The sequence below is a fragment of the Pantherophis guttatus genome, chromosome 1 (genome assembly GCF_059756535.1).
Source record: "Pantherophis guttatus breed Tessera chromosome 1, ASM5975653v1, whole genome shotgun sequence".
In the NCBI taxonomy this organism is placed as follows: domain Eukaryota; kingdom Metazoa; phylum Chordata; class Lepidosauria; order Squamata; family Colubridae; genus Pantherophis; species Pantherophis guttatus.
Window position 1 is genome coordinate 320,388,948 of NC_142063.1, and position 25,918 is coordinate 320,414,865.

At 41.9% G+C, this 25,918-nt stretch overlaps 1 protein-coding gene across 11 annotated transcripts in view; it reads right to left on the bottom strand.

The window, feature by feature from the left end:
- Positions 1-25,918, bottom strand: part of NCOA1 (nuclear receptor coactivator 1) — a 294,599-nt gene that overhangs the window by 246,533 nt on the left and 22,148 nt on the right. For all 11 annotated transcript variants that reach the window (XM_034421269.3, XM_034421265.3, XM_087883325.1 and 8 more), the window contains exon 2: positions 5,507-5,622. The gene's annotated coding sequence lies outside the window, so the exon portion shown is untranslated. The remainder of the gene's footprint in view (positions 1-5,506; positions 5,623-25,918) is intronic.

Consider the following 25,918-nt stretch of genomic DNA (forward strand, 5'->3'; position numbering starts at 1 on the left):
ATTGGAAGCTTCTATTTCTTTGTTTTTTCTTCTGCACTTTTAGCTTTTCTTCTTTCTTCTTTTCTTTCTTCTTATTAGTTTGTGGGTTTTTATGTTCTCCTTAATCCTTTTAATGAAGTGTGTGTGTGTGTGTGTGTGTGTGTGTGTGTGTGTGTGTGTGTGAAAATATTGCAGTATCCCTCAGTCTTCTCCAAGCTGAAAATCAATTAATTAAATATGGCATTTAGTACTGTTAATTCAACAAATGTATATTACTTTAAGCCTTCAAAATGAGATGCATGTTTTCAATATTTTGCATCTGTGTAATACAGACTCACATTTCCCAAGCATGAAAACCATCATAACACCTATTGCTCTTGTGACTGTTATGGGAGAAAGGTGTACATGTATAACAAAAAACTACAAAGTTACCAGTACATTCTCAACACTATCCCTATTATCCAATGCAACTCATTCACAAAGACATTCCTCATTGCTACATACAAAACTAAGACTCTGTTCACTTTGAGCCCAATTTTCCAATCCTACAACAGAGGCCTTATGCAAGTTTGTGATCTCAAGTTTCCAACAGCTAGAAGAGCATTATTAATCTGTTGTAAAAGCCAGCTCTTACGACTTGTTTGAAAAATAAAAATGGAACCAACATTCTCACTCATAGCCAACAGAGTCATTCTGAGACCGAAATGGGTGGTACCTAAATCTGATAAACAAACAAATAAATAATGGCATATATTGGTTTTTTTAAATTGTATTTTCCAAACAATTTGAGAAATGCCTTCAGCATTTTTAGAACTTTTAATTTTATTTATTAGTCTCAGTGCCAAGCAAAAATTACTTCAACTAAAAATATAAACAATTAATTTAACCAGCAGGGACTAAAACGGCAGAGAGAGAAAAAGAGAAATACAGAAAATTAAAACTCCAAATAAAGTGAATAGATCTATATGAGAGAGAGGGAGGCAGGAAGGCTTTGTCCAGTGTCAAAAGGATAAAAAGTAGATCAATCAGGTGTCTCTGAGTTAACCATTCCAAGATAGGAAACTACTACTTAGAAAACCCAACTGTACACAAGTATTAATAAAACACATTATCACATTCAGAACACCACTTCAAAAGGTGATTTTAAGATTCAAATGTAAACATACTAGAATAGGCATTACTTTACTATAAATTGCTTAATAGATTAAAACCACCTATACAAATCAGATGTTCAAGGGAAATGGGAACCAGTGAAAGTGGGCAGCCGTTATCACATGATCATAATGCCCGGTTCCACTCACTACAGTAGCAATTATATTATTGACTAAAACTCTTTGAGAGTCCATTTTAATTAATGGTTTAAGGCACCAGGCTAGAAACCAAAAGACTACGAATTTTACTTTTTCCTTAGGTATGAAGACAATTAGGGGACTTTGGAGCTAGTCACTCTCTCAAGCCCCTGGAAGAAGACCATGGCAAATTACTTCCAAAAATCTTTCCATGAAAAACTGTATGGACTTGTCCAGGCAGTTGACATGAGTTAAAAAACGCCTTGAAGATCTGAGATTTTTAAAAATCCTGAGTTTATCTGAAATAGTAGCTGAGCATTTCAATGTTTTACCTGATTCTAACCAAAATGGTAAATGCCAGTCAATATTTTCATACAAATGTTAAATAGCATAGGGATAAGAATTAAATACCAAAGGATCCCATAACACAAATGTCACGAGGTTGAGCAGAAATTCCCAGTACTTCCTGGAGATAATCTGAGATAGCAACAGAATCAGGACAAAGCAATACTACACACCCCCAACTCACACAATCTCTTCAAAAGGATATTGCTATCAAAAACTGTTGAGAATTCTGGATGAATCAACAGGTTACATTCCCTTGATACGTTCCTCTGGCAAAGGACAGTGGTGTCCAGAAAAGGGTATTAGTCATTGGACTATATTCAGATCTTTTTGATCCAATTATTTTTTTTCCTTCTAACTTACTAAGAATACTTTACATACTATTTCTTTGGAAAAAAATATGTAGTAGTTACAGTAATTTAAAAAAGCATTAGATCAAAACAGATTAAAAACAGAAGAATACAAGAAATCCATATATACACTTATTTATATCACAAGAACATACAATATATGGGTAAATGGCTAGAATGGCCAATTTGAAAAGTTTTTATTTTAAAACACCTAAAACACATCAAAATTGACGCCACACCAGTGGTGGGTTGCCCCCGGTTCGCACCGGTTCTATAGAACCGGTAGTAAAACCGGCAGGAGGCTCCACCCACTGAACTCGACGAAATCAAAATGCTTCTGCACATGCCCAGAAGCTTCTGCTCTTGCGCAGAAGAGCACGCGTGCATGCGCACAAGCGAAGCAAGTGCTTGCACACAGCCCCGTTGCAAATCGGTAGTAAAGGTACCGACCCCTGGGCCACACGTAGACATAAAACCCACCCCTGGGCCACACGTATGACATAGTAGACATTCCATAGGACAGACACCATCATAAAGAAGAACTATCATGAACTAAATCATGAAACAACAAGCTTCAGCAGAGTCCACTGAAGACTTTAAGTTTCTGGGAGGCAAATATATTTCAAGATGCTCTTTTGAGGATAACCCAATATTTAATTAGGTGCATATAGAAAACAGCAAAATCGTATCAATGTTTTTTCCCATAAAGTAGAACGTATGTTCTTGGATGAAAACTTTCTTTAATCTGTGGGTTGATAATACAGTATCTAAATATATTCATCTAATGCAATATGAATTATTTATTCTAAAGAAAATTGTGCCTATTACTAACTGGTCATAATAATCTTTGACCAATGTATCTTATTTATTCAGTTTTTATGGTTGCCCACTAGTCAAGTGACTTTTAGTATTTTACATTTCATGTTGAAATCTGAAAAAAAAAATTATGATAATTTTGATCTACCCATAAAAATATACTAAAGAGGGCTTCCCAAACAGAAGTGTCTGGAGTCCATAAGTATCCTCCCTCATCGCCCCCCCCCCCATCCAGCTTCCAGACTAGTCCCATGAACAGACTAACAGAGAATCCAGAATCATAAACCAAAATATGAATCACAGTGGCCAAACTAACCCCTTCTAAGAATGAGCATAGCTAACATACTAGCTTCAGTTGGTAGCAGTGCTCCTAGCCACAGCGATTATGTAAATTACTCATCAAAATAGAGAATCTAGGATCATCAGCAGAGTGTGATTCTGTTCCTTCAGATGGAACACAAATCCATCTAATCAAGAGCTGGATAAGGCCTCTCTGACCATTTCATTTATGCAATGCACTGTTCCTGGTTTTTATCTTTATTCCTCACATATGAAACTGCACTATTTCAAAGAGTCGGCAAAGGCATAATAGGTGTTATTAACTTATTTAAATGATTGCCTTACCATGATTGTCAGCAGTCTTAGAGTAATTCTGATTCTATTAGCTTTATAAGTCAGGAGTCACCAACCTTTCGGACCTCAGGGACCACTAAATTCATAATTTTAAATCCCGCAGACCACTAATATGATCTGCCTCTATTCGCCCCTCCCCTCCCAGCCACTCCTCGCCTGCCCACCCGGGTTCCTTAGGGCCCCAACAGGAAGCAATTGTTGGAGCTAAGCAGCCACCATGAGAAAGAGTTGGCAAAACAGCTGGCTCAGTTCAAATTGGATCTGACCGAGAAGGAGGCTCAGCAGAAGCACCTCACTGAGGACTATGAACATAGGTTTTCCAAGCAGAGGAAAGACCTGCAGGAGTGCAAGGCCAGGTACTAGCGCCTGGAGGCTCAGTGGGCTGAGATGGTCAGCCAGTTCCAGTCCATAAGGCAGTCCCACTGGAACAAGGCCCTCCCACTCTTCGCAACCAGCGATGCTTCCCTCCAGCCTTCGTCCAAAGCCCCGCACCAGGAGGTTGAAGCAGACCCCAAGTCAGAATTTCTGTCCCACTCTGACCTGCACAAAAAATCCAAAGGGGGAGACTCTCTGCAGCAACACAAACATTCATTGCGCATATCCGGCCCAGGGGCTGTAATTTGAGGACTCCTGATTTAATGCAATATAAAAAATGCAAATAATTTTTCTGTGGACCACCAAAGTTTTCTCACGGACCACCAGTGGTCCACGGACCACCAGTTGGTGACCGCTGTTATAAGTGATACACAGCAAGCCCAGCCAACAATGAATGCATAAACCTGCCTGGCAAAGAAAAGAAGGAGCTAGTGGAAGTTGTGCATTGTGAAAGCATGGTGACAGCAAATAAGTCTTTCCTGTGGTTAGCTAATTCTGTTGAAATTTTTACTACAATGATATATGCACCTACACTATTCAGATTCTCAACAACTTTAAAACTATTAAAGATACATTTGAATGTTGAAATTTTGAGAAGATGCAGGTCCTACAATAATACTTTGGAAACAACAGATGGCCTGAAAAAGTATTTAGTTGTCCACTTTTGCCCTGTCCCTTTTCATTATAGATAGAACTTAGAACAAGACTTGCATTTGCCAGCACCCAAGGTTTCCTCTATGAATATAACATAGCATAGGGCCTCAGTGCAAAACAGTAGTCCAGTTCTTTGCATATCAGCAAGATATATATACAGAATAGTTATTGTCCATTAGTGCTACATATAGAGAAAAAAATACTTGCATTGTGAAAATTATTTTACACAAGGATGTATTTAGAATCTTGCACTTCCATTGTTACATACATAACGTTCCATCTTCACTCCATTTTCTTAGCAGCACTATACATTGCTGAAAAATTCTATTGTAAACACGGAGAGAGGCTGTAAAATATGCATGTATCTTAATAGTCAAATATTGATGGTTTGATCTCTTAATGGAAAAAAGTCCAGTGGGTTTTTTTTCTAATTAAGTATGAAGATATGAAGGGCCTTGGTAGTACAGTGGTCTAAAGCACCCTGTTATTAAGAACAGCTGCCTGCAATTACTGCAGGTTCGAATCTCGCCAAGGCTCATGGTTGACTCAGCCTTCCATCCTTTCTAAGGTAGGTAAATTGAGGACCCAGTTTGTGGGGGCAATAAGCTGACTTTGTATAAATATACAAAAGAATGAAGGCTATTGCTTAGCGCATTGTAAGCCGCCCTGAATCTCCGGAGAAGGGCGGCATATAAATCAAATTTTTTTAAAAAAAAAAAAAAAAAGGAAGAGGGGCATTTAGCTGAAACACTGCCAAGGTAAGCATAACATGGGAAACATCAGGATATGCTATTTTAGAAGAAAATCAGATTTTAAAAATTGTTCCAAAATCATGTGCTTCGTGTAGGCTCAAGGCCACCGGCAAATTCAAAGTATTGAGCAGGTAACCCAAAGCCACATTCATATTCAGCTTCCAATATAAAAGGCAATAGCTATTTCATAAATACTATTATGCACAGTAGAATGACGTACCACATTTGGACAGTAAATGCTTTTAAATTCAAAAGTACAAAACAAAAAGGTGCAATTCTTTTTGTGTAAATACCGAAGGCTTGATGTACTTACCTGCTGGCATTCTAATTGAATCAGCTATCAAAGATTTAAATTTCTGAAGACCAAACACTGCAGTTAGCCTTGATTTAATTTCCTGCAATAAATTACTGCTATGCAGATTTGTGGCCCTGTAAAAAAAAAAAAAAGGCAGAGAGACCAAACATTAGGATCCGTTAAACATTTACTTTTATGGAAAATGTAGAATTCATGTTTGAAATGCTGTCATCCCAAAGAATATAATCATGCTAAAGAAAGCTTTAGCATACAGGAGTCAGCACAAGCAAGTAAAAAAAATCAGGAAAGTACAGAAAGTAGATCATAGGAGAGAAACAGGAACGTCTAAAATAAAACCAAAACAAGATGCCTATTGTTTTAGCCTCTTAATACACTTTTAAAAATATGCTAACAAATCAGTGATATCAAACATATGAGAAAGTTACTATTTTAAACTATTTATTTCCTCCCAAACCCCACCTTTTCAATAGCGAAGCTAAATTGAGAAAGCTAACTTTAAAAAAATACAGCAAAATGCAGCTCTCAACAAATTCCTTCATTTAACAGTGTGTGGTTCTAAAACGAGCTAAGAAATAGCTTAAAACTAGGCCATTTCCCAACAAGCAGTCAACTTCTTTAAAAAGTTTAAGGAACACTGCTCTACTTGCTAGGTTATTTCATGTCCATGTTTCCTTAACACGGTATTGCAAAGAGCATTTCATGTGATCTGTAAATAGATTATAGTACATAGAAGCAAACATTGTGACACAATTAGTTAGAGCTTTAGATGGTGCTCTATGGGAGAAAACTTTAAACTATGTTACAGCTCAAATGATTCTAGTGATCATGCAAAGTGCACTTTAAACTATAACTTGAATTAAGAGACTTTAGAGCACAGATTAACAGGGTTGGAAGAGATCTTGGAGGGTCTTCTAATCCAATCCCCTACTTCAGCAGGTGGGTTCCAACTGGTGTTACCACCGGTTCTCTTCGCACATGCGTTTTGCGTGCGATCACTGTGCGCATGCTGGCTTCGCTCACACGCACCCCGAACTTGTGCTCTGCGCAAGTGCATTAGATTTCTGCCCAGCTTACATGCAGCAATCCATTCTGCCACGCCTATCAGCTGGGCTAAAAAACAACAAATAAAGGTAGGTATAACGCGGGGGTGGGCAGGAGGGCCCAGCTCACTGTCATAGAGAATCGGTTCGCTGACGTCACATCATCACCACTACCAGCTCACCTGAACCGGGCTGAACCGGGAGCAACCCACCACTGCCCTATACCACATACATCTTGCTAGAACCATATTCTTAACAAAGACTAAACTCAGAAAAATCTTCTTGCAAGCACTTCTCCCTAATCTTAGGTATATAGAAAAGTTATTTAAGCCACCTATTTTCAAAAGTAAGATGATTTCAAGCCAAATATTTATTACGGTCATAAAGTATCATAAGGAAGCTGGGGTACACTCAATTAAGAAGCACAGAAGATACATCAGTTTTTTATAGGGGGTCTTGCTTAGTTAGCATCTTATCAGTACTGTTGGAAATCAAAGGATCTCCAACAATACCAATTAATTATTTGAAAGAAATATATTTTCTAACAGGTACAATGAATGTTCCCCTAAGGTAGCTTTACATGCACCCATTTTATTTATTTAAAACAATTATATAGCCATTCATCTTATGTCAAACTCTGAGCAGTTCCCAATCAACAATTAAAACAACATCAATAATAATACAACATAATACAAACATATAAGTAGTCCTTAAGTTACAACCATTTATTTATTGACAGTTCAAAGTTATAACAGCCATTGAAAAAGTGATTATGACCTGTTCTCAAAATTACAACTCTTCCTGGTTATGGCCGGCCAACATTAAATCACTTCAAAGACAAGCGCTGTTGCCCAAACCTGAAACCTCAGGGCTAAAGCCTCCAGCACTCTTTTCTACAGTTCCCAGGCTATCTTCCAATTACAATTACCAAAAATCACTGGTCTGGTTTCCTGCTGTTTTGAAGTAAATGAAAACAGTAATATAAGCTTCAAAATAGGCTACTCAAGATTATTTTAAAAGAAAAACCATCCCCAATTGAGAGCAAAATCCGTAACATGCTGGCTCTGTCCACTATGTGCCATCACTCTATCCAATTTAAGCTTTGTCCTCCAAAAGCAAAACATGCAAAATGTTTCCCTGTCTCTATCTTAAACATTACTGTTCAGGCAAGCAAAGATTAATTGATATCCAGTGCTTCTTGCCTCTAGTTTTTTGCCTCAACTGTGCCACATGCTCAATTGTTCCTTTCCCCATTGAAAGACTGCTTCTTGCTTTGATCTCTACCTGTAGTGCCAGTTCTCCCAGATGTCAATTTCCAGAGAACCATCTGGCAAGCATCATGCTGTAGTTCCATGTGCATTTTAATGTCTCAGCAATATTCACCTCAGAAACATTCAGGCCAGTGTTATATAGATCCAACAAACCTGAGAAAATACCTTTTGATGGACAGGGGTGGTTGGTTGGTTTCAGTGATTATAAATGGGCTTTAATGCCATAATTACTTTCTTTTTCTGGCATCATTAAAAGCCATCCCAATTAGAACAGCATAGACTCCAACACCATTTTCTGTTAATGAGCCTGACAAACCTACAATGTACTCCCAGTACTGCACTGTAACTCGAAGTGAATGCAAAAACAGAAACAGATCTTCTAATCCAATGAAGTTCACATAAAAATGAAGGGATACGTGAGCTCAGAAAATCAAGAACTTTGTAAAAACTACTCTACTGATTAGCTCATTGACATAAATAAATGAGCTCAAGGAGAAAGCTTTGAGTATAAAGCTGCTTCAGCCCACAATAGGGTATCTGTGCAATCAAATTATGTCTTGAACAACATAACAAAAAGTAAACTATAAATCCTGAATGAGGTGAATTAATTGATATATACTTCCTAATTGCCCACCAATATTTATGGTGAACAATATGATGCCCCTCGGCACTTTTGTGAATGCATGTTTCATTCTGCAACAGTACTTGATGGATTCATCTTTTTAAAAATTAACATTACTTTCAGGTGGCTATGAGCACTTCAGAATGAAATGCTGAGGCTCCAAAATGAGCAATATGGTGATGATGGATGGTGGAAACTAGAATTCCTCATTACATCAGGAAAGCAAAGGAAAATAAGAAAGGGATATTTTATCGATCCAAAAGCACAAAACAGTCCAAAACTATTCACATTATTGCTCTCTGGCTTTTGGGGAGGCTTGGAGATGGAAACAAGATATGTGGAAACCTGGAGTTGACTCCAAGGAGGAACTTTATATTATATTATAAATAGCCTTTGTGTAATTGTGCTTTTGACCCTTCCTCAAAATTCTAAATGTGTATCCTAAAAGCTTATACAGTCTATCTGTGATTGTATGCCAACTTGTTGCTGTTTGCTTGGCTTGATCTTTATTATATATATTCCACACTTACCAACAATATCTTTCCTAGCCTAATCTGCAGCAATTTATACATTTTAATTAATTAAAAATGAAATAGTACTGTAGCTCAAACACATTACTAATTTAATATAAATAAAATGTGAATAATATCAAAATTCTAAATATTTTTTACATATTTCTTATTTGTACATAGTATTCCTTCTTTGTTTTTCCCCAAACAATTCTGCGAGATAGATTGGGTTTAAACTGTGACTGGTTCCAGGCCAGTGAAAGAGATTTCATAGGGAAGATTTAGGGTTAGGGTTAGGGTTAGGGTTTAACTCTCTAGGTCTAATCCAAAGCCTTCATTGCTTTCTAAGTATTGAAACAATTCAACTTTGCCAAGTCTACCTAAGAACACAAAATGGTATAAACCAAGGCAAAAATAATTCCCACAAAAGTACATTTTTCTATACCACAAATGTAATCAAATGGTTTCTGGGCATTTCTAAACTTCATTTTTCCAGTAACTCATAAATGAAAGTCAGCAGGGATCTCTATAAATGTAGAAATTTTCCCCAGCACAATGTAATCTACCCTGCTGATGACAGATAAATCAAGCTGTATCCTGGCTGACATCATTCTTAAATTCTTAAATGTTAATGAATTCTAAACCAGCAAAAACAAAAGGCCATTAGTAAGTTTATTAGGCAGTTCAATGCACTTTTAGTATCATCCCTTAGTTTCAGAACTAAGTACTAGATTTGCATCCTGCAAATCAGGTCTAACCCTACAGGGGACAGATTCCTGAATTGTGGGGCCACAATCAAATTTTGCATGTACAGTAAAATTGTTATCAGAAGCTGTTACCTAGACAAGTTGGGAGCAAAGTCATTTTTTGCTATTATAAACACATTACAATAAAAGTAAATATTGATCCAAAAAATCTGGAACAAAACAACAAAAAAAAAACAAAAAAAAAACATCAGTATGGCAATCTCAAAAGTAAACCAGATTTTATGAAAGAGTCAAAACTAAGCAAATCCAACCTTTCCATTTGAGTAAGATTTAATTTTGTTTATTTTACTGTTTTTTCCAATTCAAATGATCATGTTATAAAGTTCTATCTTGCAAGTTTCTATCAGTTTTACTTGAAATACGCCACTATGTAATACTTTAATTTTAACCCACATTCATTTCTTACCAAGCCTAACCCTCATAAATTAATTAGTTTTATTTATAAAGTAGTCATACAACTTCCTTTAGCATTTCAGTTTATCTCAGCACTGGAAATGTCCTCAAGAATCAGAGTAAAGTAATAATTTTAAGGAACTAAGTCTCTTCTGCTATTGTCCTCTACTTCCAGAGCATTGCAAGAGAAGATAAATGAATTCCTTAGGCAATTTTTTTTTAGTGCAGATGCATTATTTTTCCTATTGTGGGGGAGGTCAGAGATAAAAGAGATATGAGAAAAGAGTAGAATCATGAGAAGAGAGCTAGAGGCAAAAAAGATATAAACAGATGAGCATACCAGCATGAAAAAAGATGCTCACCCAAAGATTATTTTTCTCTTGGGGGAGAAGAACCTAAAGCATGTGTTATTTTCATAGGATTTTAAAAGAGCATACAATGAACTCAGTAATATTCTCAATAAGGAATTAAATCACAGCTGCTTCTTACGGTTAACCTTTTAACTAGTTAAAGTGGACAGTCTCTTTCTTCACTTTATTAAATGCCACACTGCCATGACAAACAATTATATAGCTAACCCAAATATACAAACAATTTTTTTCTCTATGACTCTAATTCTCTATAGCAAATGTATTGATCCATAGCCTGATAAGAGTACAACATGTCTGTTTTATTCCAGATAAAATTCAAAATGGGCACAAGAACCACTTTAAGAAGAAAGGTCAGAACATTTAATTTCCTAAATATCTGTGTCTGCAGGCAAAAGTTGTAGTTCTCTTCCTCCTAAGGATTTCAAGATCTGATATGACTACAAGGACAAAACGTTATAATAAACAGGTCACTTCGACCAGCTGTATTGATCTAAGTAGATATTCCCATTTGTAGCAATTGGCATGGAGTCTCTGGATTGCCGCAATATTCAAAGAGTTGATTATTCATCTATCATATTGGTTTAGGAAGAAAGTCAAAGTCATTATGACCCTGTACTGTAACATAGTTAGGCTTGTAAGTCAGCTACTCTAATAGTAGCCACCCATCCTACCAATAGATTAAGGATCCATTTAGCCCACAACGACCAATCAAATGTCTCAAGAAGCTCACACACAGCACATGAAGGAGAAAAATTCATGCATTTTCACAGCTGCTAAGGAATAAACCACCTTTAAAACACAAGTCTTCAAACTAAGTATGCTATGCCGTCTTCGTCTTATCTTGCCATAAGTTAACCATAAACCATACACAGTACTCCTTTATTTATCCTAAATCTAATGTTATAAGTGTAAGAAAAAAAAACTGCTTTTGGTACTCTACGTATATTTATTTATGGCAAAAAATGTTAAAAAGCACATCACTCTATGCATAATTTTATCCATTCTCTTTTCATTTTTCCCTGTTTGCTTTTATGCCAGCAATTCAATTGACATCTAGCTGAATCAAGAGCTATGGTGACATAGTGGTTAGAATGCAGTATTGCACACTAATTCTGCAGACTGCTGGATGCCAGCAGTTCGGCAGTTTGAGTCTCACTGGCTCAAGTTTGACTCAGCCTTCCATCCTTCCAAGGTCAGTAAAATGAGGACCCAGATTGTTGGGGGAAATATGCTGACTCTGTAAACCACTTAGAGAGAGATGTAAAGCACCTTGAAGCAGTAAATAAGTCTAAATACTATTGAGTGCTATTGCTATTGAGAATAGTGTCTTGGTGACATTATCTAGCTTAAAATGGCTTAAAACATATAAATGGCTTAAAGCATATATCAAAATGGGTTGGAAGAGTTCCCTCACCTCAGGCTTTCAATAGTCATCATTATTATTCTCCACTTGAGAACAAATGTGATTATTTTTGCAACATGTGACCTTAAAAATGAAGCATCATGTTACTAATGGAAGACAGAATGGTATGTTTCCCTCAGAAGAAACTATTTCCACAGACAAAACTTGGGTTTAATCTCTTGTGCGTCTCAAAATCTTCCTGATCTGATTTGAGAGGCAGAAAGGAAAGGAGAGATTCCCAATACATTAACAGTAGTTAGCATATTAAATTCTACCGCATCTCTTTCAAAAGTTATATTGCAACAGAATGACGCGCTATCATATTACAAAATAAAAATAACGGGAGAGGAAGGAGAAGAGAAAGCACGGTGCTTCTACCTAGCAAACAACGATTTCTATCTTGAAGTAAGTTGCTTCACTACTGTGAGCAGATTCCCTTTCTGCTTCTACAAAACAAACAGTCATTCCTGACTTCAGGCAAACAGGAGTCTCATGGGGATAGTGCAACAGGTTTAGTTCCCTGTTTATCATTCGGGAGTGCATTTTTCTGCTTGTCTCTTGAAAAATGCCGAAGTATCAACAGGAAAAGCAAGTTACCTCTTTATTAGTTTGCAAAACATCAGCCCTTATGCCAGTCAAGGCCATTATCTGTGACTGACACAGTCAAGCACCTGATATGCCAACAAAAGGTCATCATTAATAGACTCCACCAAGTCCATAAGTGTTATTCTTCTTTGCCACCTGCTGACTTGCTCAGTTCTCCTTCGTGTTTACAGGACAGCAATGGGCAGCATGTAAAAGCTAGAATGCCAGTGTTGATTGGTGGATCTCTGCCTAATGAGGAAGAAGAGTAACAGAGAAGAGGACCAGATAAAACCTGAAGAAGCCAGAAAAAAACAGATATAGAAGGGATAACTGTAAAGACAGACAAAGAAAAATAAAATAAACTTGTGATAGATGAACTGTGAATGGCAGCATTCTGCCCTCTGCCAATGATAGTGCATGCCTATCCTTTACTTACACAAAAGAAGAGGGCACTACTTAATGGACATGCCTTCTACCGCAAGGGCATTTGTGCTGGTGTCCAGCTGTATTGCATGCAACAAGATTACATTATCCTATAAAACATGATCATAACTTTGAACAACCAAATTAAGACTGATCAGCACATTCCTCCTCTGAGTCCGATGGGTTTTTTTCTTTCAAAAAAGTTATGGGATCCATTTTCAAATCCTCATTCACCTTTAAATGTAAGCCTTTCCTTATTTTAAGCATACTAATAAAGCTTCTGTACCCAGGAAAGTAATACTTTTATACCTAAACGGCCCAGGCAAAGGAAAGTGTAATTTCTACATTCCAAAGGCACAGATGCACACACCTTTGTGCAGTTTCTTGCGAAGAGCCCCAACTGGTTCAGCTTTGCTTTGAAGGGACTATTGACTCAAGTTACATAGCGCATTTGTCTACCACAGCAATAAAGATTGAAATTTAACCTCAATATGCATCTATAAATGACACCACCAACAGCGGATCACCTGACTTTCTGGCAGAAAAAGCAATCTACTCAAACCAAGGGTGCCTGGAGGGATTTCTCTGCAGTGAAAAGCTGCATTGGAAGTTTAAACCAGATTAATGATTCTCAAAGTAGGACCAAAGCCAAAAAAAATTATCATTTCTCATTTGCTTGCCCAGCGAGATTGGGGAGCAACCTCTGACTGAGATTTTCTTAGGAAGCTGGCCTATTTATTTTAACCGCACCTCTCCTGCATTTGGGCAACTTATAAATCATTAATATATAAAATAAAATAAAGCTACAAATTCAATACATTAAACCTACACTAAATTATACACAAATATAAACTAAACCTACACTAAATTATACACAAATATAATTTATTAACCATGGGCAGGTAATCTTTATGACCACAATGGAGCCCAAAATTTGCGTTGCTAAGCAAGACAGTTGAGAAAGACAGTTGTTAAGTGAGTTTTGCCCTATTTTATAACCTTTCCTGCCACAGTGAATCACTGCAGTTTTAAATCAGTAACACGGTTCTTCAGTGAATCTGGCTTCCCCATTGACTTTTGCTTGTCAGATGGTCACCCTGGGAGACTGCAACCGTCATAAATACATGCCAGTTGCCAAGCGTCTGGATTTTGATCATGTGACCATGAGGATGCAAGGGATGCATAGGGATCATAAGTGTGAAAAAAGGTCATACATCACTTTTTTCAGAGTTGTTATAACTTCAAATGGCCATTAAACGAATGGTTGCAAATTGAGGATTACTTGTACTTTTTTCCTTTTTTTCTTTCACATACTTTCAGAACAGATATAAGAACCAGAGTTATCTGGAATAAAACACAGCACAAATTATGAGATTTCCAATAAAACTGCTGACTTGAAAAGGCTTTGATTATTCACCATTTTCTATTCAGGCCCGTTGTGTTATTTTGAACACCAATATCCAACTGGGAGAAAAATGCATTCATTTATTGAACATCTGTTTTGTATTCATTATTAATTTTATCCTACAATGCATTGAAATATATTTTAAAATAAGAACAATTCTAATAAAGTACATTTTCACCCACAACCAATCCACTCACAACCAATCTTCATCCACATTTTTTCGTGATTTCATATTTCAATTCACACAATACATTTTTAGCCACAACCAATCCATCTACAACCAAATGAAAATAGACCAAATTAATCTTAAAATCTTCTTCAAAAAGCCACAAATGAAGCCAGATATATTACAGGCAGTCCACGACCTACAACAGTTCATTTAGTCCAGGGGTCTTCAAACTTGGCAGCTTTTAAGACTTGTGGACTTCAACTCCCAGAATTCTCCAGCCACTATGCTATGCTGGCTGGAGAATTCTGGGAGTTGAAGTCCAGAAGTCTTAAAAGCTGCCAAGTTTGAAGACTCCTGATTTAGTGACTGTTCAAAGTTACAATGGCACTGAAAAAAATGATATGATAATTTTTCACACTTACAACCGTTACAGCATCCCCATGGTCACATGATCAAAATCCAGATGCTTGGCACAAGAGGTTCCTATTCACGACACTTGCAGTGTCCTGGGGTCATGTGATCCGCTTTTGCGAACTTGTGACAAGCAAAGTCAATGGGGAATCCAGATTCACTTAAGAACCGTGTTACTTAAGTGATCATATGACCCTGGGACATTGCAACTGTCAGAACTATGAGTCGGTTGCCAGGTGTCTGAACTCTGATCCCATGACCATGCTGCAATGGTTGTAAGTGTGAAAAGTAGTCATAAGCCACTTTTTTCAGTGCCGTTGTAACTTTGAACAGTCACTAAATGAACTGTTATAAATTGAGGACTACCTGTACTTAAGCAAAACCTTGCAATACCTTGGACTAGAGCACGTCTGGGGCTCAGCTCCACAGTTAATAAGTGAAGAACCTGAGAGTGAGGTAGTGGCCTTTCTCTCATGCTTTCAGCCCTCTGCCTCTGATAGCAATAGCATTTAAGACTTTTATTGATTGATTTGATTTGATTTGATTTGATTTGATTTGATTTGATTTGATTTGATTTGATTTGATTTGATTTGATTTGATTTGATTTGATTTGATTTGATTTGATTTTTATACCGCCCTTCTCCAGCAGGATTCAGGGCGGTGAATAGCCAAGATAAAAACATAGCATACAAAATTTAAAACAATTTAAAAAGATATTAAATAGTTTCAGCTCACAATTTAAAAACACCCCAATAAAATCAATTACGAATTAAAACCAAAAGATGGGATCAAGCCATCCGGCTAGATGAAATAAGTGAGTTTTAAGGGCCCGACGAAAAGCCCAGAGATCCGGGATCGTACGTATCTCTGGGGGTAGGTCGTTCCAAAGGGCGGGTGCCACCACAGAGAAGGCTCTCCCCCTAGGGGTCGCCAGCCGACATTGTCTGGCCGACGGCACCCTGAGGAGGTCCTCTCTGTGCGAGTATACTGGCCGGTGGGAGGCTATTGGTGGCAGAATATACTGTTTCACAGTGCTTCAGAGCCCTCTAAGCAGTTTACAGAGTCAGCATATTGCCCCCAACAATCTGGCTCCTCATTTTACCGAGCTCGGAAGGATGGAAGGCTGAGTCAACCTTGAACCTGGTGAGATTTGAACTGCCAAATTGCAGGCAGCCGGCTGTCAGCAGAAGTAGCCTGCAGTACTGCACTCTAACCACTGTGCCACCATGGCTCATAGCTACCAAGATGGATGTCCACTTCTTCCTGAGTCTTTTCACAACCTCTTGTCTCTCTCCCTCTTCTCCAAGCCTTTTTTTGGAGTGCAAACAGTAGTTTGAGTAGTTAGATGATGAAGACCATCATTTACCATCCCAAATGATGGGCTTCTGGAAGTTAGGCAACCGATTGCTTCTATTCCTATCAGACATGAAATAGCTTTTATGCTCCATGGGTTGGTTCAAGATTATAGATATTTTGGGTTCCTCACAAAAATGTGGGAAGAAGGCTTGCTGGGATTCCCATGTTTCACACAAGCAAAGAAGACCTGATGGAGGCACACACCTCATCTAGTCCTTGAGGCACCGTATTGGGTCCAAATAGGCTAGTTCATATCTCTCCTGTTTCTCTCAGAATTCATCTCTTCTCCAACATCTGGTGTTCTTTAGTCCCCTGCTTCTGTTTTGCCAATGGAATAGAAGGGGAACTGATTTAGAGTAGTCAAGATTACTGGGTGCTGCTGCAACACTTTTTCCAGCCTCAAAACCACATCAGTTTTGGTAGTTCCTGTTGATGGCAAAGTCGAGATTGGCCTGCCACAGGGACACAACAGCTGGTACCATCCAAATTCTTTCTCCAATTTCCTTGCAATTTGCAGTAGGTGGTAACTATTTCATACGGGAAAGGATCGTTGGTCTTACCTGATACGTTCCTTCTCGTTGAGTGGAGACAGCAGCCAGCGTGGGTAGTGCCCATCCAATCAGCTTGAAGGACTGAGCCTGCCAATGATTTTTAGTCCCGCCTTGTTGCCGGGCATGCCCAGCTTTTGGTGAAGAATGGAAGACAGGCTCGGTGTGTGGGACAAAGGAAAACAAAGACAGAAAGACAGAAAAGGTTCCTATATCGATTCCAGCGTGAAGAAAAGGGAGGGTCTGGCTGCTGTCTCCACTCAACGAGAAGGAACGTATCAGGTAAGACCAACGATCCTTCTCCATTGAGAGTGGAGACAGCAGCCAGCGTGGGACATACCCAAGTTCACTGTCCCGATGTTAGGGGGGGATCACGCTGGATTGTAATGTCCTCTCCGGCAACAACCCTTTGTAGAACCCGGCGTCCAAATGAAGCTTCGGCCGATGCAAACTGGTCGAGTTTGTAGTGTCGGATGAAAGGACTAGGAGACGTCCAAGTGGCCGCCCTACAAATTTCCAGCAAGGAAGCCTGCGTCGCCCAAGCTGCCGTCGTAGCTGCGCTGCGGGTGGAGTGAGCTGTTAATCCTGAAGGACGCGGAAGGGATCTGACATCATAAGCCGTGGCGATAGTTTGTCGAATCCAACGACCGATGGTGGAGGATGAAACTTTACTGCCCTGAGAAGTAGGTAAGAAGGAGACAAAGAGAGACTCCGTGCGTCGGAAAGGAGCCGTCCTCTTCAGGTAAATCCGTAGTGCCCGACGGACGTCAAGGGAGTGCCAACGACGTTCCCGTGGGTGAGAAGGCCGAGGGCAGAAATTAGGCAGGATAAGCTCTTGGGTACGGTGGAACACAGAATTGACCTTCGGGACGAATGTAGGGTCCAAACGGAGTACCACACGGTCCGTGTGGAACACGCAAAGGTCAGGACGAGTGGACAAGGCAGCAAGCTCAGATATGCGGCGAGCTGAAGTAATGGCCACTAGGAAAGCAACCTTGCAGGTGAGGAGTCTGAGGCTGGCAGACTGAAGAGGCTCGTATGGAGAACTCGTAAGAGACTGCAAGACGAGAGGAAGATCCCAGGTGGGGTAGCGATGCAGAACAGGAGGACACAAATTCTTTGCTCCCCGAAGAAAACGGCGGATCAAGGGATGTTGAGCCAGAGACGACAAGGATCCGCAGGTAAGGACCGAAGATAAAGCTGCAATGTGCCGGCGGAGGGTGTTAGGGGAGAGACCCCGGGAGAGGCCTTTTTGCAAAAACATCAGGATATGAATGATAGACGGGTGAAGAGGGCTGACATCGGCCTGATTACACCAGGTACAGAAGTTCCGCCAGGTGGCAGAGTAAATGCGTTCCGTAGAAGGACGTCGGGAGGAAAGTAAGGTATGTACTACATCCGCCGGGATTTGTACCTCTCTCAAAGTGCACCGCTCAACCTCCAAACGGTTAGATTGAGCCAAGCCGGGTCTGGGTGCTTCAGGGTGCCTTGTAAGAGAATGTCGTCCGAGAGAGGAATGCGCCACGATGGGGTCACCGATAGTGACACGAGGTCCGCAAACCAGGGTCTCCGAGGCCAATGAGGAGCTACAAGGATCACTTCCGCTCGCTCGGATAGAATCTTGCGGATGACCTTGGGAAGGAGAACCGTCGGGGGAAATGCGTACAGAAGGCCCGACGGCCATGGAGTTCGAAGGGCGTCGACGCCGGCCGCTCGAGGATGTGGGTACCGGGAGAAAAACAGCGGAAGTTGAGTGTTTTCGTGAGTTGCGAATAGGTCGATTACAGGATGACCGAAGCGAAGAGACAGCTCTTGGAAGAGGAGCGGAAGTAGACGCCATTCTGCATTGTCTATCTGCCGTCGACTCAACCAGTCTGCTTGAACATTCTGTACCCCGGAGATGTGTTCCGCCCGAAGTGAACACAGGTGGCGCTCTGACCAGGCTCCCAACGCGACTGCCAGGGTCAGCAGAGACTTTGATCTGGTGCCCCCCAGTTTGTTCAAATGTGCCTTTGCGGCGACGTTGTCCGTGAGAACAAGGACGTGGGCACCTGAGACTAGATGGTGGAATGCCCTTAGAGCTAGAAACACCGCCTTCAGTTCCAGCCAATTGATGGGATGTCGAGCTTCCGAGGCAGTCCAAGTCCCTTGAGCCAGTTGACCTTGGCAATGGGCCCCCCCGGCCCTGAAGACTGGCATCTGTTGTCACAACCACCCTCGAAGGTTCGAGGAAAAGGCAACCTGCCGAGAGAGCAGGGGAGCGCCACCAGCGGAGGGATCTTCGTACCGCAGGAGGGAGTGGAATCGGCTTCAGTGAAGTGCCTCTGCCGGCCTTCTGCAAAGGTAAGAGAAACCATTGTAGTTCCCTGGCATGAAGCTGGGCCCAGGGAACGATAGCTATCGCTGATATCATCTTACCTAAGAGTTGAGACAAGACATAGGGGGAAACCACCCGACTCCGCTCAACTTGGGAAATTAACTGCCTCAGACTAGCTTGCCTATCGGGAGAAAGAAAAACTTTGCCCTGAAGAGAGTCAATCAGGGCACCCAGGTGCACTAATCTAGTGGAGGGGGAGAGATGACTCTTCTCCAAATTAACGGAGAAGCCGTGAGCCGCTAGCGTCTCAACTGTCAAACGAATATCCGAGGCAGCCTGCTGCACAGAAGGAGACAATAGCAGAATATCATCTAAATAACACATGAGGCGAACTGAACGTAGACGGAGTCGAGCCGCCAAGGCAGCCAGTACCTTCGTAAAGGTGCGAGGGGCAGAAGAGAGACCAAACGGGAGAGCCCTATACTGGTAGTGTGCTCCGTCATAACAAAACCTCAAAAACTGTCTATGGGATGGGAGGATAGGGATATGAAGGTAGGCCTCAGTTAGATCAATGGAAGAGAGGAGGTCGCCCCTCCGAACGCCGTCGAGAATCGACTTTAATGACTGCATTTTAAACTTTCGGTACACAACATATCTGTTCAGACGTTTGAGGTCCAGAATGGGGCGCCACCCACCTGAAGATTTTGGAACTAGAAACACTCTTGAATAGAATCCCGAACCCTCCTGACCGGGAGGTACAGGTTGAATAGCCCTGATAGTCAGAAGATGCTGAACCGATGAATCCATAAGGGACCTCCTGACAGGATTACGAGAAATCGGACAGCAAACAAAAGTGCGAGGAGGGGGCGCAATAAATTCAATGGCCAACCCGGACCTTAAGGTGGCCTGGACCCACTTGTCCGAAGTGGATTCTTCCCAGATAGCGGCAAAAAGACCCAATCTACCGCCAATGGGAGGATCCAGAAGGCAGTCAGCGACGGCGACGGGTGAAACGACCTCCTCCCCCTCGAAAGGGCCGCTTAAAGTTAAAGGGGCGCCCTCTAAAGGACCTGTCGGAAGAACCCCGCAATCTGCTGAAAGACCCATCTCTCCTAAATGAGGGAAAAGGAGAAGAAGAGGAGGACCCCCCATCCGCACCTCTGGAGTAAGAACGAGGAGGGAAAGGTGAGAAACGGGGCGGTCCTCTCCGGAAGGCAGCTGCTAACACCTTCTTTTTGTCCCTAGTTTCTGTGAGGAAAGGATCTAAGGCGTCCCCAAAAAGCTTCGTGCCTTTAAAGGGAACCGAAGCCAATCGCCACTTGTGTCTGGCATCTGCCTGCCAGTGACGGAGGTACAACAAACGACAAGCCGCGACTGTCGAAGCTAAAGATTTTGCGGAGAACTTGGCAGCATTTAGAGTAGAGTCAGCTGAAAATTGAAGAGCAGCCACAATTTTATTCAGGTCTTGCTTGATACGAGTATCCCCGGGGGTTAGCTTCTCTTGTAACTGACGCAACCAAAGCAACGTTGTCCGATTAAAGAAGGAAGCCGTAGTGGTTGCTTTAATCGCCCAGGAGGAACTTAGAAAGGCCTTTTGGAGAACCTGATCAGATCTGCGTTCATCAGGTCGAAGACCTTCGTCCGGCTCACCCGGAACATTGGAGTTAGGAAGAAGAGCGGCTACTGGGCCATCCACCGAAGGGATTTGAAGAAGAGCCTCGAGATCCGAGGAGACCTGAAAGTTTCTCTTGTCATTAGATGAAGGTAGGGGAGCAGATGCCGGGGATTCCCACTGTCGTTTCACTACGTCCAGAAAGAGAGGAGGAGTAGGAACGGATGTTATAGGTCTAGCTGGTTCCGCGAACATCGGGTCCAAGCATCCAGAGGAAGATGAAGGGGGAACCGGATCAGCGTTTGGAGAGGAAAGACGGGCTGTGTTAACTGCCTTGAAAAGCAATGATTTGAACAAGGCTTGAGGAAAAAGACCCGTGAAGGCTGGCTGATCCGGGGGAAGATTCTCATCCTCCGACAGGTCAGAATCAGGATCTCCTTTGTCGATAAAGGCAGAAGGATGACTGTAGTGGGAAGAAGTAGGAGAGGTGGAGCGAACTGAATGAGAACACCCTTCGTCACTGCGGCCCGCTGAAAAGGGGGAAGCCTCTCTTACCGACCCCTGTCGACTGGACAGACCTGAACGGGCGGCCAAGGACCTTTGAACCGCCGCCTCAATCATTTGTTGTAGTTGGTCTGGAGGGACCACTGAATCCAAAGCGGGGGCAGGCACAGGGTCAGATGAAGAAGCCGTCTGTGTCGTTGGTGGATCAGGGACCGGTTGATGAGCCACTGAGTCAGCACCCCACAAATTTTCCTCAGAGATAGTCACTGGACAATCTTGCAGAGATAGCTGGTCAGGAGAAGGCGAATGTGGTACGGAGATTGGAGGTGGAATAGAAGGGGCGGGTTGAGGAGAGGGGGGAGGCAACTGGGCACATGCCTTGTCACATAATCTGGTCAAAACTTTGTCTCTACGTTGTTCCGCTTTGGAAGAAGAGGATGACAGGTCACGAGAGGAAGACTTGTGATGAGAACGAGAGGGTTGAGAGGATCTGGACCGAGGCCTAGAATCTTCCATGGGAGATTGCTGGGTAGCAGACATGGAGTCTGATTGGCCAACCTCACGTGCACTGGCCTTCCGGCCGTGCTTGGACTTAGAAAGAGCCTTAGGCATGGCAACAATAAAATTGAAGTAACACCCCCACACACCGTTTATATTTAATGTGTCAGTAATCAGGTTCTGAATTGGCTGAGGGAGCGAGAGGAACTCCACAGAAGGAATTTTCAAATAAATAACACTTATCGATACCAATTAAGGCCAGATCAACTAAGTTGGGAGCGAAAAACTCCACGAACTGGAATTATGGTGGTAGTGGGGGGGGGAGGAGGAAGGCCTTTGAAATGTTGAAAGGAGGCAAGACCAATCAAATAAATAAACAAATAAGTCACAGACTTGTGACCGTTGTAAATGGAGCACTCTGGTGGGGGCGTGAAGCTCCACTAAATTTTAATAGCCAGCAGCTAACGATAACGGCTGCACAGAGTAAGGGGGCGTAAGGCTCCACTGGGCTGAAGTAAACAAACCTCCGGATCAAAGCCCTGCAGCACGGGAGGTGGGGGGGGCGCGAAGCTCCTCAGCTGCAATCTTGCCGCCAGTAATAAATTCGGAGTAGAGCGGCCACGAGTCAAATTCCAACAGGCCGCAACTGCCGGCTAGTAAGCAGAGGTGGGGGCGCGAAGCTCCTCAAAGGAATTATCCAGCCCGCCACGCTCAGCAAGTAATTGAGGCAGCCCGAGCCGAGCGGCTGCAAAGGAAGCGTTTCGGCAGTAATAGAGTGAGGAGGAATGCAGGTCGCCAATCTAGAGCACTCCCCCAACGGCGGCAAAATGTTTTTAAAATTCAAAATGGCGGGCGCCGCTCTGGAATGCCTCCCGAAACGGCCGATAATTAACGGAGGCGAAATAAGCGAAGGGGCCAGGGGAACGCTATAGCAGAGAATATCCCCCGAAGATCAAATGCCCAAAAAACCCTCCCTTGGGGAGATCGAGGGCAAAGAACCCCACGCCCTTAGCAGGGGCAGGAGAGATCGCTGTTAGCTTAGGCCTGGTTCTTTACTCAAACTCACAAATACGAAGTCCAGACGGTCCAAGTCAGCCAGAATAAATCAGTCAGTGTCCCAGTCGAATCACGAAGGCAAAGTCAAACAGTCCAAGTCAATTTTCCCGAAAAAACACCAATATTAAAGGCAGAAAAAAAGAATTTTTGGCCAGAGAAAAGTCCCACACACCAGTCAGCGCTGAAGGACTGAGCCAAAAGCTGGGCATGCCCGGCAACAAGGCGGGACTAAAAATCATTGGCAGGCTCAGTCCTTCAAGCTGATTGGATGGGCACTACCCACGCTGGCTGCTGTCTCCACTCTCAATGGAGAAGAAAAGATTCCAAGAAGTTTCCGGATTACCATCTGCCATGGTAGTTCTAGACCGGTAGTGTCAAACTCGATTTCATTGAGGGTTGCACCAGGGTTGTGTTTGACCTTGGGGGGGGTGGCCATGGTGGACGTGGCCAGCTCAACATCACTTGTGCTGGGGGCACCTGCAGGGGCCTCCTGCAGTGCTCTGCCAGTGAAAAACAGAGCTCCCGTTTTTCAGAGCAGAGGCACTACAGGTTGGTCCTTCACTGTTTCCAGAGCAGCCCCGCAGGCCAGATCTAAGCATCCTGTGAGCCGGATCCAGCCTGTGGGCCTTGAGTTTGACACCCCTGTTCTAGACCATTAGAAGGTTGTTACAACTGCAAATTATTAATCACGGAGCATAACAAGTATGGATTCCAGTGGCCTCATCTGCCATGGAACCCTTCTTGGTGTCAAGGTTTCCAAGTAACACCCCCAATGAAAGAAGACTCTGAGGCTAGAAATTCCTCAAAGTTCCACAGCACTAAATATGGCAGCCCTGAAGAGCCAAAGAAAAAGATGGCTTCCAGGGCTGACACTTGGACTGCTCAGTCATTCCTGGCTCCAGTTTGATTCCTGCTTCTCTGATTCTCTAGAGTTTTGCCATCACATACCCTCAACCTCAAGAGCGGCCCACCATTTAGTTAGTGCACAGTTGCTGAGGTTGTGTTCAATCATATGCTGCTTTCCTGTCAGTACCTCTAATTGTTTTTCCTATTCTGAACCCTAAAATTCGACATGAGGGGAAAGATTCTGGTTGAGGCAGAGATAAGAACAGAACAAAGGGGAGTCCCCCTTAAACAGGCAAAAATCGTAAGTCCTGCCTTCTAGCTAGAAGATGTGGATTTAACTCTTTCCTTGTAGGCTCCATTTTCAGCGACCAAGTATAAAAAAATGATTAGTGAGCACTGTTTGAGCGGCATGTGAAATTCTACTTACTGTAAATATATCTGTGAGTCTTCAAAGAATTACTGTAATATAAACTAATTACACACACTGCACAGTATTTACATTATGATAGAAAATGGCCTTATCAGCAGTTATTAGCCACCGTACTCCTCTCAAATCCATTTAAGGCCCTTATTTGCTTTTTTCTTTTACAAATACTCCAGCTTTATATAATAAGTCTCCAAGGACGGGAAATAGTAAAGACACCAGAAAGACAAGAGTAGCAACTAATTATGCACTGCATATGAGAATGTATTTGATGAAAATGCACCTCTCTATATAATTTGAAATATGTGCTATCATGTACAAGTTTTGTTCCTTATTAAACATTTTTAAGTTGACCCATAAATATATGCCCTATCACCACTTCTAAATCATTTACTTGCATCAACGGATTCAAATGTTTTCTTCATGCCTAATTTCTTGCAAAGTACCTACTTATAATTTCCAGCCCCTATCAAAACAAACTAGCTGCTTTTTAAATTCAAAACTGCAGGAAATCACACTAGATAGCTTGCTAAAACTCCTTCACCTTTAAGATACAAGGTGCAAAACGTTCAGGGTGCCATTTAAACACTGCATTCCATTTGTTATCATGACTCAGCAATACAGTACCTGGGATTCAATTTCTCCAGGCTTTTCACACCTTTCCTTTTTCCTTTTCTTTAGGAGCTTAAGCAGTATTTCCCCTTGGTTTTTTAACTCTTGGAAAACAACAAAAGATTTTATTTTCTGTTGCTGTGGTTAGTTTTGCTTCTTCTGAATATTGGAGCAAAAACCTCTTACACTTGCCAAATTAGTGAACATTGTTTAACTTGAATCTGTTTTTATATTTATAATTGTTTGGATGCTTGGTTTGGTGAGCTGCTCAGAGTCACCTTGAGCCACAAGATGGATGGAACATAACTTTGATAATAAAAGCATAGATTTAGAGATGTGTGGAAATGTTGGATAGTTATGCCTACCTTTTGAATGACTGAGCCACAAAGTTCTTGTATCTCACCAATAACTGCAATCTGCCCTTAGATTTTTCCCCACCCACCTTCCATTCAATTGTGTCCCATTATTGGAGTCTACCTCGGGAAGCTCTTTTTCTTGCCAAGGTTCTTCCAGAAGTGGTTTTGTCATTGCCTCCTTCCTAGGGCTGAGAGTGACTGATTGGCTCAATGTCATCCAATGTCAGGTACAAGAAGCCAAGAACCAGGAGAGAGTTCAAAAGCAATGCGACTTTATTCCATGTTAACACCTTCTAATGCAGGGGTGTCAAACCCAAGGCCCGGGGCCCAGATCTGGCCCATGGGGTGCTTAGATCTGGCCCACGGGGCCACCCTGGAAACAGCGAAGGACTGGCCTGAGGTGCCTCTGCCAAGGAAAACGGAGCTTGGGAGGGCTACCCATGGCCATTTTCCCTCCATTTTCCCTGGCAGAGGGTTGCAGGAGGCTGTCGCAGCCGAAAACTCAAGAGCCCATTTTCGCTGGCAGAATGCTCAGGCCATAACAGATGCCGACATAAGTGACGTCAAGCTGGCAATGCCCACCCTGGCCACACCCACCCCGCCCACCGAGTTCAAACACAATCCTGATGTGGCCCTCAATGAAATAGAGTCTGACACCCCTATTCTAATGAATGGTAACTTACCCTTAATTTATTTCAATTTCTGTATTTAGATGACATAATTTAAGAACTAAATATACATTACAGAAACCCCAATTAAATTAGATTGATACTTGTTTAGAATTCCAGAGGCAACTAAAATTGCTACAGGGAGGGTCAAGTGTTGCATTAGTTGTCCTCAACAAAGAATGGGTTTATTGTTTGAAGTAGGTGCCGCAGGACTACAGTAGCAAGGAAGAATAATTTTGGATAC